Consider the following 13,787-nt stretch of genomic DNA (forward strand, 5'->3'; position numbering starts at 1 on the left):
TCCTGCTCCCCCTGCTTATGTTCCCTCTCTTGCTGTGTCTCTCTCTGTCAAATAAATAAATAAAATCTTAAAAAAAAAAAAAAAAATACAAGACCCCAGTTCAGCTTCAGAGAAACAAACAAGTAAGTCTTTAGTATAAGTTACGTCCTCAATCCTGCATTATCCGTAGCTTATCTGAAATCCAAATTTAACTGGGGAATCCCTATTTTTATTAGCCAGATCTGGCAACCAGAAGCAGGTGGTCCTGAAGGAGGGAGACAGGGGGACGCACAGATAGCTCTGGGTTGGCCAGGCCCAGCTCCGGACCAAGAGGAAGGGGTTCAGGAGCAAGAGTTCTGCCTGAGACACCCCCACCAGTCATCCCAAGCCCAGGAAGGGACAAAGTACAGCCTCACTCAGCTCATTCAGCAAATGTAACTCCCCACAAAGTGAACGAGGGCTCAGCCCCCTCGCACCCCCTCCCCCGGGGCTCTGTGCCCCTTGGTTGTCATCAGCCATAACCCCATAGCCCTGAGCCTGAAATGACAGAACATCTACCCTGGTGCGCATGAGGATCACAGAATCCCAGCCAGACACGCCTGCCAACGAGGGACCCGGAAGCCAAGTGAGGGAGCCGGCTCCCCTCGGGCCCCGCCTGGACACCCCACCACCTACACACAGAAGTCTCCATTGTCACCCTGCAGCAGGATGGGGAGCATCTCATTGCATTATAACCATTTTCATCTCCTCCAGTTCTCCCACAGAAAACAATCCTTCCACCGCTCCGCCCCCGCTTAGGAGTTCCTGCTGGGATTTCCCTTGCAGTCGCCCCAAGGGTCCACGTCTCCTGGGCCCCACACCCTCCCAGAAGGTTCCGAGCCCCCGGCCCCGAGTCCCGCTCCGCTCCCCAGTGTTTGTGAATTAACCCTGCAGTCCCTCCGCAGGCCCACAGAGCTGGGCACACTTTCCTGCTTGTCCCACAGAACCCGGCTGTGAGCCATCACAGAGAAACCCCCAAACGGCCAAGAGTCGGAGGACTAAGAGAAGCAGGACAGAGGACATCCAGGGAGCAGAGCCCCAGGCTCGGGTGTGAGGGGAAGACAGCTGCAGTAATGGGAGGATGGGGAGCAGGAAGCTCAGGGGAAGACCCTGGGATTCTCCCCATTGTGTGGGGGCCCTTCCCCAGAGATGGGGATTCAGGAATAAGGGGAGGAGCTGCTTAGCAATGTGGACCACTTCATTCGTTCCCTCAAGTAGCCATTCGACGAGCATTCGGGTACCAGCCCCGGGGCACCAGGGAATCCAAAGCAAGCCTCGGTCCCTGCCCTGTCCCTAGTGCACTTGGGGAGACAGATGTGGAACTTTTGAGTGAGATCAACACTGGGACAGAGGAAGGACAGGACATCATGGGGGTACACCTTGGCCGGCCCTGGGATTCCAGCCCGAGGACACGACAGCCGGTGGAGTCTTCAAAGAGAGGAGACGAGAGGGGCAAGTCCTGCCACCCTTACCCCTCATGCTAGCCAGGTCGGGCCATCGGAGGAAGTCTCCCACCCCCTCGGGGGAAAGATGGGAAGAACCTTCCAGGGAAAAGGAACAGCCCATGCAAAGGCCATTCAGGAAAACTGCGGCATTCAACGAGCCAGAGCCAGTTGAGGAGGCCGTGGGTGGACAGAGGACAGCCGGCGCAGATGAACCCGAACCCAAACCCAGAACAGGGAGGGCCCAGGAGACGTGGCCTGTGCCTCCAAGGTCCCACTGAGGATGCGAATGCCCCGAGGCGTCACCCACCACATCACCCTGAGATCCTCATCTGGGGTTTCTGACAAGCCGGCTGCCACCCAACTGTGCAGGCCCTGGCTGCTGGAGACAGGCTTCTGGAACAACTGCCTCCGAGACCCCTATCATTATGTCTGCCTTGCCGACTAGTTCCAAGCACCGACCGCTGCGTTGGAAGGCTAGTCTGGCTCTGGGAGACTGCCTCCAAAGAAGAGATAAAAAGTATTTGTGATTAACACGCTGCACGTAAATGACCCTTCCTCCAGCACCTAGAGAACAGTGCCCTCAAGTAGGTCAAGCATGCCCCTCCAACGCTGTCTTCGAGACCCAGTTTTGCAGCCTTCGGCCCCAGGTCTCCCACATTTTAAATGTGTGGGCAGCGAGTGGCCGCAGAGTTCCCACCTTTGCTTGGTTCCTCTGCTGGGGTGCTCTGGGACCCTCTGAGTCAGAGCCTCAACTTTCTAGGTCACTCATGGAGCAGGCTACGGAATGGGGTGTGGTCTTAAGCCTCTCGCATCCCCAAAGCAGGTCGGGGATTCCGACATCCTGTCACCTTGGAGCCAGGTCTGTCCCTTGGTCCAGCGCTCCCTGTTCAGAAGAGGTGAGAGTCTATCTCGCAGCCTCCTGGGCTCCTTCCCGCCGTGGGTGGCTCGTGATGGGCACCGGACCACCCCAATCGCTGCCACCCCTGCGCCCAGACCTTCCCCACCAACAGCCACCAGCTTCCCAGTCACTGCGACCTCTTGCCCCGAATAAACCATCAATGCCCGTGCCCTTTCCCTTTGGGAATGACGCTGCTGAAATAAATGGCTGCTTGGAAAGGCACCTCCCAAGCCCCGAAGACCCGGGCAGTGCCGAGGAGCAAACAGTCCCAGGCACGCGGCAACCAAATCCCGCCAGAGGAGGTCAGAGCGGCTTCTGGCCGCCCCTTCCTCCCACTGGGCGCAAACGCCCACTCCTCTAACTGTCCTCGCCTGCCCCTCACTCCAGCTCCTGGGCCCAGGGCAGGCCCACGCCCCATATCACCAGTACCACACTCCATCCAAGGCCGGCGCTTCCCCCTGCGGGCCTGGCATGGAGAGCCCCTCACTTGGGCTGCGACGGGGACACAGGAGCCTCCCACCCCAGCTCTGGTCCTGGGGGGCTGGGTCACATGGCCAGACGTCCAGGGCTCCAGCACCGCCAGGAGGGCAGAACTCTCAGCTGCAAGGTTCCCCCCTCTGCCCTGGGCCCAGGCCAGGGCATCGTCCCTCTCCCTGGTCACAGGCCGGGGCTGGAGCCCAGGAGAGGTATCAAGCCCATCATTTCCAGGGACTCAGGATGGGAGGGTGGGCATCAAGCACCCTGTGGCGCTCCACAGGCCTCCCTGCCCATGTGCAGGAACTCAGAGACCACCCACATGCGCGGCACCCCCAACTTGCTCTCCCGGAAGCTTGGTGGCCCCCACTGCCAACCTCTGAGACTCTTCCCCGCCCTCCTCCAGAGGTTCAGCTGCCACCACTCAGGCCGGCCCCCTCCCGGGGTACCCCGACAGGAACCACTGTGCCGGGGCAGTCCTGGCTGTGTTGGACTCAGCCTGCGAGTGAGGGGCACGGGCCAGGAGATGGCCCAGCCCGAAGAAGGCAGAGGTGGGGGGGGCGGGGACCCGCGGCCTTCCCAGCCCCCTCTGCTCCCACACTGGCGCCCGCCGCCGCGGGCAGCACGACTGACCTCATTCGCCAACTGCAGCAGCCTGCGGGCGCCCGTCGCCCGCCCCGGGGCGCCCCCCACCTCCGCGAGGGCCGGGGGTGACAGCTCCCGGCTCCCACCCCCCTCCCGGCAGGTGGGGGCGGCCGGCCCTCCCCTCCGCCGCCCCCCCCCGGCCCGAATTATAATCCCAGTCACGTGCCTCCCCAGGCACCCAAAAGCCGGACCCAGATTCTGGAACACCTTGAGGGGGAGGGGCGGGGGCCACGGGGGTGGGAGGAGAAGGGGAGAAGGGGAGAAGGGCCTCGGCGCCCGCCCCCCGCAAAAGTTTCTCCTACCTTGGAGGATCCCCAAGCGCTCCTGCCAGCGTCGCCCCGGCCCCGGCCCGCGGCCAGGACTCAGCCTCCTGCCGCTGCCTCCTTAATTAATCCGGGAGAATGGGGGAAGGCGCGGCGGAGGGAGGCGCGGCGCGGCGCGGCGCGACGGGGGGGCGGGGGGCGCGGGGCGCCGGCCGGGGAGGGGCCGCGGCGGGGGCTCTCGGGCCGGCCGGGGGGCTGGCGCTCGGCGGCCCCCACCCCCGGCGCGGGCTGCGGCGGAGGGCGGGGCGCGGCGCGGGGAGCGGAGCCGAGAGCGGGAGCGCAGGGAGGCTCTTTGTTCTGTAATCCCAGTAAGATTGCCAGCCATTCGCCCCGGCCCTAATCCCAGCCCCGCGCAACACCACCCTCCATTGGCTGCCATTTACATACGGGATTAGCCCGCCCGACCCGCCCCGCGCCCCGGCCTGGGCACCGCGGGGGGAGCGCCGCGCCCCCCGCCCCGCCCCCGGCGCCCCGAGCGCGCGCCGCCCCAGCGCCCGCCGCCAGGGGGGCCTGCGGGAGGGGCGCCCGCGGCCTCGGCGCCCCCTGGCTGCCCGGCGACGCCCCTCCGCCTCCCCAGCGCCCTGTCGGGGGCGGATTAGGAAGCCGGGGCGCGGAGTGGGGGGAAGGGGGGTGCCGGGCGCGGGGTCAAGGTCACTCGGAGGGCGCGGGGAGGCACCCGGGAGCAGAGGCCAGCGCCTGGGTGCGGGCGCGGCGGCGGCTGGAGAACTGAAGTCGGCTGGCGGGTCACTCCCACCTTGCCCAGGTTAGCTTCCGGTGGCTGGTCCAGGTACCTCTTTCAGCCTTTGTCCCCGGGGGTGTGAAGGAAGGCAGTGGTATGCCCAAGGTCGCAGCAGATCCAACCGGAGGCTCCAAGGCCCGTCTTGTCTGGGCAGCCCTCCTTCTGGTCCCCGGACTCGGGCTTTTGCCGCCCGCTTCCCCTACCATACCAGCCTTCCTATGGAACCAGGGAGCACACTTCCCATCCTGTCCAGAGCCATGCATCTTAATTCAGCCCAAGGAGTGCTGCCCCGAGTCCTGTGCTAGGCCCTTGCTATGCTGGGCACCCCTGGGAGGGACAGAAGCCAGGCAGGCCCCAACCCCACGAAGCTCCTGGCCTAGATGGAGAGAGCCAAATAGAGATTGAGAATCTTCCAGATCCCAGCAAAGCCCACGAGGTCTTTGCCCAGCCTCCTGCGACCCTGCTGGGCACAGAGCAGGCACTTGGCAAAGGATCAACTTGGCCGACCAGTTCTAGCCCACAAGTCCATCAGACAGAACTCCTCCTGGGCAGGGCAGGTCCACAGTGCACAGCCGAAAGCCAAGCCCAGAGGGGCCCCGGGTGCCCACTGAATACCTTGCCCACAGCGTTGGCCAGAGGAGTGGGGACTGAGAATGAGGCCACGATGCCTCCATCCCGCACTGCCCTTTACCTTCTTGGGGGTATCTCCCTATCCCCGCCATCACCAGGAGGCCTGGAGACACCTTGACACCCTGTTGTGTGGCCCCGCCTTAGACCCACATCCCCACCTGCCCTCTGCTGGCCCAGGTGTGGCAACATCACCAAGGGGAAGAGCTAGGACCTAGAGACTGTGTGGGTACAAATCCTGGCTCTTCCTCTTAGCACCAGGTGACCTTGGGCAAGACACTGCACCTCCCTGCACCTCCATCCCCCCCTTTTTTGCAGCCTCTCAGTAAACTGAAGTGTGGCCCCATGGCGGATGACAGTGATGATGGGCACTCTTTTTTAAGCATCACTAAGGCTTGGGGGTGTCTTGTGTTGGCCTCCTTTTACGATGAAGGGAAGTGACTTGCTTAGGGACATACAGCATGTGCATGGCGTGGCTGGCTCTGTCTCGGTAGCCCTGGTTCATCCCACTAGCCTACGGTCCCTCCATCCCACCTGCAGCAGCCCATGAGGTGTTGGAGGTAAGGCGTGGCCTCCGTGGGCCCAGCTGGGGCACGCCGGTCCCCTGAAGGGCCGGCTGGTTGGGCTGTCGGTTTCTAGGGAGAATGCTTTCCAGACCCCAAGTCCTGGAGCAGAGAACCAGAAGCCTCTGCAGCCCAGGGCCACCACCCCCTCCTTCCCCAGGGAGCTGAGCCCTGGCTGGGGAGGGAGCACCAGTGTGTGCTCAGTACTGCCCTCTGCAGGCAGAATCCAGAGCAGCAATAATGCGAGTGGGGTGCTGGGGCTCCGCGCTCTCTTCCAGGCTCGGGGCTGCTCTTCTAGTCCAGAACAGCCAGCCTGAGCCGCACCTTGCTCAGGCAGACTGGGGGCAGTGTGGTACAGCAGAAGGCCTTGGCTAAGGCCCTGCATGTCTAGGTCTCTCGCTCCACTATGTGTGACATCCAGGCTTCACGTTCGCTGACTGTGTCTTCTGGGCCGAGTTGATTGACCTCTCTGGGCCTGAGCTTCCTCATCCATAATATGGAGACAAGATAGTCCTTTCTCTGTACGATGGCTATGAGGACTGAAGGACATACGACACGGGAAGAATGCTTGGGGTAGAGACTGGTGCGTGCACATTTGCACTGGCCATACCTCGTCTTTCCTCTGGCCTGGCCGCATCCCCCATACTGCACAGACCTGGAAACAGGCTCCACTCACTGCCTTCCCCTATCAACCTCGAAGCCGTAGGACTCCCTCCATCACAAAGCCTCTTCCATGCTTGTCATCTTCCCGAGGACCCTCCCAGCAGGTGGGCCTCTCAATCCCCATTTCACAGATGGGGATGCAACCTGCCAGGGCATTTGTGGAAGTGAGCATGTCCCCGGGGTGTCCTGTATCCCCGTCCATCCAGGGACTCCCTATCAGGAGCTGGTCTATCCCTCCTGACCCAGTTCATGTGCTCCAGGGTCTCCGACCAGCAGACGGACAGCAGGGAGAGCTGCCCACAGGGACTCAGCCCCCATGCCCCAGTCCTGGGTCCCTGACCTCCTGCGTGCATCATTTCCTTTCCCAAGATTCTGGACCACTTCTCCTGGCTCCTTGGAGATTAAGGCTCCAGGGGATCAGGGAACAGATAGAGGGACAGCCCCGCTGCCCCCAAAAAGGTAACCCTTAACATGGGGCAAGCCTCTGGGGAGCCTGGGACTATGCTACCCTAGACATGACCACGGGGGCCAAAGGTGAGGACAGTGAACCCAAGCACTTTCATCTTACAGGTAAGCAGCCCGCATTACAGAGAGGGAAGGACCGGCTCACAGCAGCCCCGCGGTGGGTGTCGGGGGGCGGACCTCAGGACTCCCGATCCCCAACCTGCCACTCCTTTGTACCATCTCCATGGGTTTCCTTGGCTTTTCAGGAAATGATTTTCTCTAATAATTAGTATTCATCCTTTAAAAATAAGACTTGAACAGCTTCTGGAACCAGCTACTCCCTTTTCTCTTCAGAGGGTATCTCCTGCTCCATCATGGAAATCAAAGGGAAAATAAGATTCAGTGTATGGAAATGGGCTTTGAAGGCAGTGGGCAGGGTCCATACAACAAGGGCGGACAAGACGGGTGTAGACTCAGGAGCCTAGCTGGGGCGCTCAGGCGATATGGGGGCCACATAGCACCTGAGGGTAGGTGATGGGCTTGCTCGGGGGTGGGGGTGGCTCCTGAGTCTGTGACCCAGCTCCCCCCTCCCCCCGACCCACCCACAGACGGGCCATCCCCCAGGCCACCAGCAACTCCTTTCATTCCCAAATCTGTCCATGGCTGCTAAGGACAAAACTCATTTCTTTCACTGGGGTGTCTGATCAGCAGAGGAACCTCTTAGAGTCCTCCTAGCCTTCTGGACCCAACAAAATAAAGCCCTCGCTTTGGGATTTCAGGCGAGCCAAGGCCGGAAGCTAGGAGGTCTGCCACCGGGGCATGGGCAGACCTTCGGCCTCAGCCCCCCAGGCCCCAGGGTTTGGCCCTGTCGAGTAGTCTGGCCAACAGAGATAGGATGTGGGCCACAAATGCGTGCCACAGAGGAAATTTTAAATTTCCTAGTAGCTGCATTGAAAAAAAAAAAAAAGTGGGGGTGCCTGGGTGGCTCAGTCGTTAGGCGTCTGCCTTCGGCTCAGGTCATGATCCCGGGGTATCCACCTGAGCTGAGGCCATGCCCCTGGCCCCATGGGGAATGGCGAACCCACTGGACAGCCCCCTCCAGCCTCCATAAATTAAAAAAAAAAATCTTTAAAAAAGATTTTATTTATTTATCTGACAGAGAGAGACACAGCGAGAGAGGGAACACAAGCAGGAGGAGTGGAAGAGGGAGAAGCAAGCTTCCCGTGGAGCAGGGAGCCCGATGTGGGACTTGATCCCAGGACCCCGGGATCATGACCTGAGCCGAAGGCAGACGCCTAACGACTGAGCCACCCAGGCGCCCCAATAAAATCTTTAAAAAAAAAAAATTTTTTTAAAGTGAAGAAGAAACAGGTGAAATTAATTTCAACAATAAATGTTACTCAATGCAGCCTTGTAGTCGATGTATGCAGTCCAAATGGTATGCATTTCAACACGTAATAATATCTTGAAAAATGGAGATGTTTTATAGGTCTTTGCCTTAGACGAAGTCTTTGCTATCCAGTGTCTGTATTACCCTTAGAACACCTCTCAGTTCGGCCGAGACAGACTTTCATACATGGCTAGTGGCTAAGGGTCATGTGAGAGGTCAGCTCACTGCTGACTTTGGGGAGCCCGGGGCTCAGTTTCCTCATCTTGTGTGCTTGTTAAAGGCCCAGGCCCAGGCCCTTCCCGGAGATGTGTTGGCTTAGACCCTGGAGGGCTGGGAGGGAGGCCTGGGACTTGGCCCTACAGAACACAGTCCCTAGCTCTTCTGATACACACTCAAGTTGAGGGAGTGCCGTTCAAGCTCTGCTATCTGTGATTCGACCAAACCCAGCCACGCAGGATTGGCCCACTGCCTCGCCCCTTGTGCCACAATGCTGGTTGCCCTGTCCCTGAGATGGGAGGGCCCAGGGTCCACACCAAAGTACCATGTCTGTCCTGGGAATCATGCAGACCCAGCGCCGGAACCTGGGGCTCTGGGCCAGCCGCGGTGGCGTATCAGGAGTGAGCCAGAGGGGTATCCACCTGAGCTGAGGCCATGCCCCTGGCCCCATGGGGAATGGCGAACCCACTGGACAGCCCCCTCCGGCCTCCATGCCACAGGCCCACTGGGCCAGGGCCTCAGCGCTTCCTAAAATATCTCTCTCTTGCCCTGGGATTTTCTGGGATCCCAGGGCCCTGTTGCAGCCCCTCACCTGCAGCGGAAGAGTCCCCCTTTACCCCTACCAGCCTGCCGTACCCCTCCCCCCGCCCCCGCAAGGAGGGATCTGCCCAGGTCTTGGAGTCAGAGCTTTGCTTTTGCATCATGGAAGGAAAGCAGGCCTTTGCACGGTGTCCTGAACCCAGTGCGCTGCCTGCCCCCCGCCAGGCCAGCCCCTCATCCTCTTGGTCTCAGCCCTCCCCACCTCACTGGCCTGAGCAAGGCTCCCAGAGCCCTTAGGCACTCGTGAGTACTGGCCGGTTGATTTTACATTGGGTGGGTGATGATTTGATCCCCGTTTGACTCACCCATTATCCTCACCCTCCTCCACGTCCCTGGCACCCAGGCTAGCACACAGAACAAACGTTTGCGGAATGAAGGAATGAATGAACGGACACGGGGCTCCTCTGTCTGCTGCCAGCTGCGTTGCTGAGCTCCGTTTTCTCTCCCTCTGTTTCCCTCCGTCTGTCGGTCGCCGCCTTTGCAGGGAGCTCTCTTGAGCAGGACCCCTTGCTCTGTGCGCCTCCCTGTCTCGAGCCTCCTCTCCGGTGCCTCCTCCTCTGACTCTCCTCCGCTGGAATCTGTCAAGAACAGAGAGAGGCATGTAATTGAGTCGGGGCCGTCTCCATGGCTGCAGCCGTGGAGTAACTGAAAGATCAATTTGGAAAGCCTAGCTCGGTAATAATTGCGCCTTAATAGTTTCTGTGAGGCAGAGTGGGGCTTGGTGCACGGTGGTCAGGACAACCCCAGGACTCTGGCAGGAAAAGGCCACCCAGAGGCCCTCAGGAGCCCTGGGCCAGGCTCTGGAGGGGACTTGGCCTTGGCCAGAAACAGAAGGGGAGTGGAAGCCGGGGGGGGGGGGGGAAGGGGGCGAGGGCGGGGGGAGCGGGTCTCACCCCCCCACACACACGCACACACGCCTCCCAGAGGTGGCCCTGCCCCCTGCTCCTACCCTCTGTGGCCCGCTCCTGTTTATAATTTATGCTTATGATTGGAATTATCAGCAATAATGATAACTTGATTATAATTGCTGAGCTGCTGGGCTCAATTGCAGCGCTGTTGGTAAATATTATGATAGAGAGTAGCGTGGGGTCACTGCCTCCCAGAGCTTGAGGGATGGGGTGGGGGATGGGAGTGCCAGGAGGGGTGGCGTGGTCCCTCCCCCGCCCCGGCCAAGCCCACCCACCCTCTCCAGAGAACTCGCTCACCCATTCACCCAACAACCCTCCCTGCTGAAATCTAGCTGAAATCACTCCTGCTTTAGGCTCAGCCGCAAGCACTTAGAAGCCTGGGGGGTGTGGGGGATACCATCTGTCGCCCCACCAACAGAGGGCACTCCAAGGTTGTGGCATGACTTCCACCTGGGAGGTGAGGTGGCCCGAGGATGGTTCTTCCACACCCAAGCTGGTGTGACTGGTGACTCAGTCCCACAGGAACTCAGGGGTGGCCTGGGGGTCTTGGCGGGGGGCTAAGGGGCAGGGCACAGAGTTCCTGGGGGACAGGGGACATTTCCAGCACCCAGAGGCCTTCCTTTCTGCTCAGGAGAAGTGAGTCTAGAGCCCGGGGTAGGAACAGGGATGACAGCCTGCCTCAGACGTAAAAAATGGCCCCTTGGAGAGAGCCCACCAAGATAACCCAGGGACAGGGGTGAGAGGTGGCCTGGCTACGTCCCCGTGGAACCAGGCCCTCCCTCGGCCTGTGCCCTCCAGCCTCAGTCCCTGCTCTGGTCCGTGTCAACGTGCTCAAGTGCACGTCCAGGAAGGGCTGGTGGCGCTGAGAGCTGGTCAAAGGCTGTGAGCAAGAACAGCAATGCCCAAGGGGAAGGCCGAGGTGGCAAGGACAGGACAGCATCCATGGGCCGCCCGTTGCGAGGAGAGGCTCAGCAACCCCATTGGTAGCTGGGGGCTCTGAGGCACAGGGAGTCCCCCCCCAAGCTCACAGAGTCGCAAGCGGCAGGGCGACATCTGCCCCAGGCCCACGGGTGGCGACTTCTGGGACAGGACAGAGCCTACGGGCCCCCCAGCCCCTGACTTGCTGCATTATTCATAAGCCCGACATTCCCCCAGGGGTAAACATTCAGGAGGAGCATTTCAAATCCACTTTCCTGCTCTGGAAAATAAATCAGCAGAGGATGCCCGCGCACTTGGAGGCGGTGGGCCGGGCTCAGCGGAGCCCTGGGAACACTCATAGATGGCCTATTTCTGTCCCCTCAACCAGGGCCCCTGAATGGCAGGCCCGAGACCCACGAGGTGGGCCAGCCGAGTGCGGGCCAGACTGCAGCCCCCATCTGTCCCCTTGGGACCAACTGCCAATTCACCACCGAGGCCTCGCCTGCAGGGTCCCCCGAGGCTGCCGCCCGGGACCCCCTTGAGATCTCAGAAGGGAAGTGTCCTTCAGGTGACAGGGTGGGGACTGTTTGCTCCCCTAGGAGACTCTTCACTCCAGCGCAGGGAGTCAGGAGCTGCTGCGTGACCACAGGCAAGTCTCTTCCCCTCTCTGGGCTTCCGCTTTTTCATTTTTAAATGAGAGGAGTTCTCTAACATCCTAATGAATTCCCCTCAGCTTCGTCCTAAATGGTGGCCATCTGAGCCAGAACCAAAGAGAACCAAGCAATCAAGAGAAAGCGGCCGTTCAGCCTAGTGGTTAAGAGTGCAAGTTCCAGGGTGCCTGGGTGGCTCAGTTGGTTAAGCGACTGCCTTCGGCTCAGGTCATGATCCCAGAGTCCTGGGATCAAGTCCCACATCGGGCTCTCTGCTCAGCGGTAAGCCTGCTTCTCCCTCTCCCACTCCCCCTGATTGTGTTCCTGCTCTTGCTGTCTCTGTCAAATAAATAAATAAAATCTTTAAAAAAAAAATCTTAAAAAAAGAGTGCAAGATCCAGAGGCGTGGGTGGGCGGCTCAGTCGGTTGAGTGTCTGCCTTCAGCCCAGGTCATTGTCCCCAGGGTCCTGGGATCGAACCCCATACGGGGCTCCCCGCTCAGCGGGGAATCTATTTCTCCCTCTCCCTCTGACCCTCCCCCCCTGGCTTGTTCTCTCTCTCTCTCTCTCTCATTCAAGTAAATAAATAAAATCTTTATAAAAAAAAATAAAGGAATAAAGAGAACCGCACAAGACACACTTCTCTTCCTGCCTGGCCCCTGAATAGTTCACACCCAGGGCCCGGACCAGCTCTGTAATTGCAGAATGAAAACGGGGTGCACATTGTTCAAAAAAGCAGGAAAAAATGTGTCTTTAAAGGTATTGAAATAAACTTTTTTCTTTCTTCCACTGTCTTCCAACAGATGATGATTTCTTTTTTTTTTTTTTAAAGATTTTATTTATTTATTTGACAGAGAGATAGACAGAAGAGCACAAGCAGAGGGAGTGGCAGAGGAAGAGGGAGAAGCAGGCTCTGCACTGAGCAGGGAACCCGATGCGGGACTCGATCCCAGGACCCTGAGATCATGACCTGAGCCGAAGGCAGACGCTTAACCATCTGAGCCACCCAGGCGCCCCAGATGGTGGTTTCTTAACAATTTGCTACTTAATGTCGTTCTCTCTTTAAATTAAAATTTAAAGTGGCATCTTGCTCTCTTACCTTTACCATTCTTCTTTATATTGCTCAAGGCCAAGGCCAAGTCATCTCTGCACCCAACGTCAGGCTCGAACTCATGACACTGAGATCAAGAGTCGTATGCTCTTCCAACTGAGCCGGCCGGGTGCCCCCGAATGCCAGTTTTAAGCAAAGCTATGAGAGCATTTGACCTCTACATGGAATCACCGAATTTACACAGTTTATATCATGCCGTGTACGTTAGCATGCACAAGTATACCTCAGAAACACCGCGGGGTTAGTCCCAGACCACCACAATAAAGCGAGCATTGCAATGGAGTGAGTATCTCAATAAAGCAAGTCAAATGATCTTTTTTGGTTTCCCGGTGCATAGAAAAGTTACCTTTATGCTATACTGTAGTCTATTAAGTGCAATCACGTTATGTCTCAACAAACTGGGCATGCCTTAATTTTAGAATACTTTATTGCTAAAAAATGCTAAGCATCGTCTGAGCCATCAGTGACTCATAATCACCGACCGCAGATCGTTGTGACAAATATAATACAATGAAAACGTTTGAAATATTGTGAGAATGACCAAAATGTGACGCAGAGACATGAGGTGAGCAAATGTGGTTGGAAAAAAACGGCGCCAATAGGCATGCTCGATGCTGGGCCTGCCACAAACCTCCAATTTGTAAAAAACACAGTATCTGCGAAGTGCAACAAAATGAGGTATCACGTTCTTTCTCCAACAGTGGAGAAAGTCATCACCTCCAGCTGCTCTTGCTGAGTAATGGGCCCAAACTTCTGCTGCAGCTGCCCCCCGCCAGCTCTTCATCCCCCCCAGAAACCAGAGACCTGCCCTCCCACACCTGCTGCTCCTGCCTGAGCTGTGCAACCTTGAGTAGGCACCTCCCCTCTCTGAGCCTCACTTTCCCTGGGGTGATGGCGGCGGTCAGCTTGCCGTCAGCCAGGTCAGGGGAGCCGTGGTCGTTCTATCTGGTCCACCTCGGTCACACTGGAGACATTTGAGGGAACTCTCAGTGTTCACGGCCACCCAGCCTGGCCCCCTTCTTGGGGTGGGGGATGTTCACGCCAAAGTGCATGGGTTTCCTACCCAGTTGGAGTTTCTGCTGACACAGCCGTATTTTCAGCACCGGCATTGTGCTCGTATTTGGGTCAGACCTATTTTAACTCCGCTGGGACCAGA

The 13,787-nt window shown here is 58.7% G+C and overlaps 1 protein-coding gene and 1 long non-coding RNA gene across 7 annotated transcripts in view; one reads left to right on the forward strand and one right to left on the reverse strand.

Annotated features, from left to right (window-relative positions):
* Positions 1-3,947, reverse strand: part of GTF2IRD1 (GTF2I repeat domain containing 1) — a 103,067-nt gene extending 99,120 nt beyond the window's left edge. For 4 of the 6 annotated variants that reach the window (XM_081819599.1, XM_081819598.1, XM_081819597.1 and 1 more), the window contains exon 1: positions 3,783-3,947. The gene's annotated coding sequence lies outside the window, so the exon portion shown is untranslated. The remainder of the gene's footprint in view (positions 1-3,782) is intronic. The other 2 variants (XM_081819594.1, XM_081819596.1) reach the window with 1 other exon arrangement.
* A 471-nt stretch (positions 3,948-4,418) lies between these two features.
* LOC145721395 (uncharacterized) lies at positions 4,419-8,247 on the forward strand. Its single transcript, XR_014145069.1, has 2 exons — positions 4,419-6,499; positions 7,999-8,247. It is a non-coding gene; the product is annotated as an uncharacterized LOC145721395 (long non-coding RNA).
* The last annotated feature ends 5,540 nt before the right edge of the window (positions 8,248-13,787 follow it).

The sequence above is a fragment of the Leptonychotes weddellii genome, chromosome 5, assembly GCF_054177405.1.
Source record: "Leptonychotes weddellii isolate Sample4059 chromosome 5, ASM5417740v2, whole genome shotgun sequence".
Taxonomy (NCBI): Eukaryota; Metazoa; Chordata; class Mammalia; order Carnivora; family Phocidae; genus Leptonychotes; species Leptonychotes weddellii.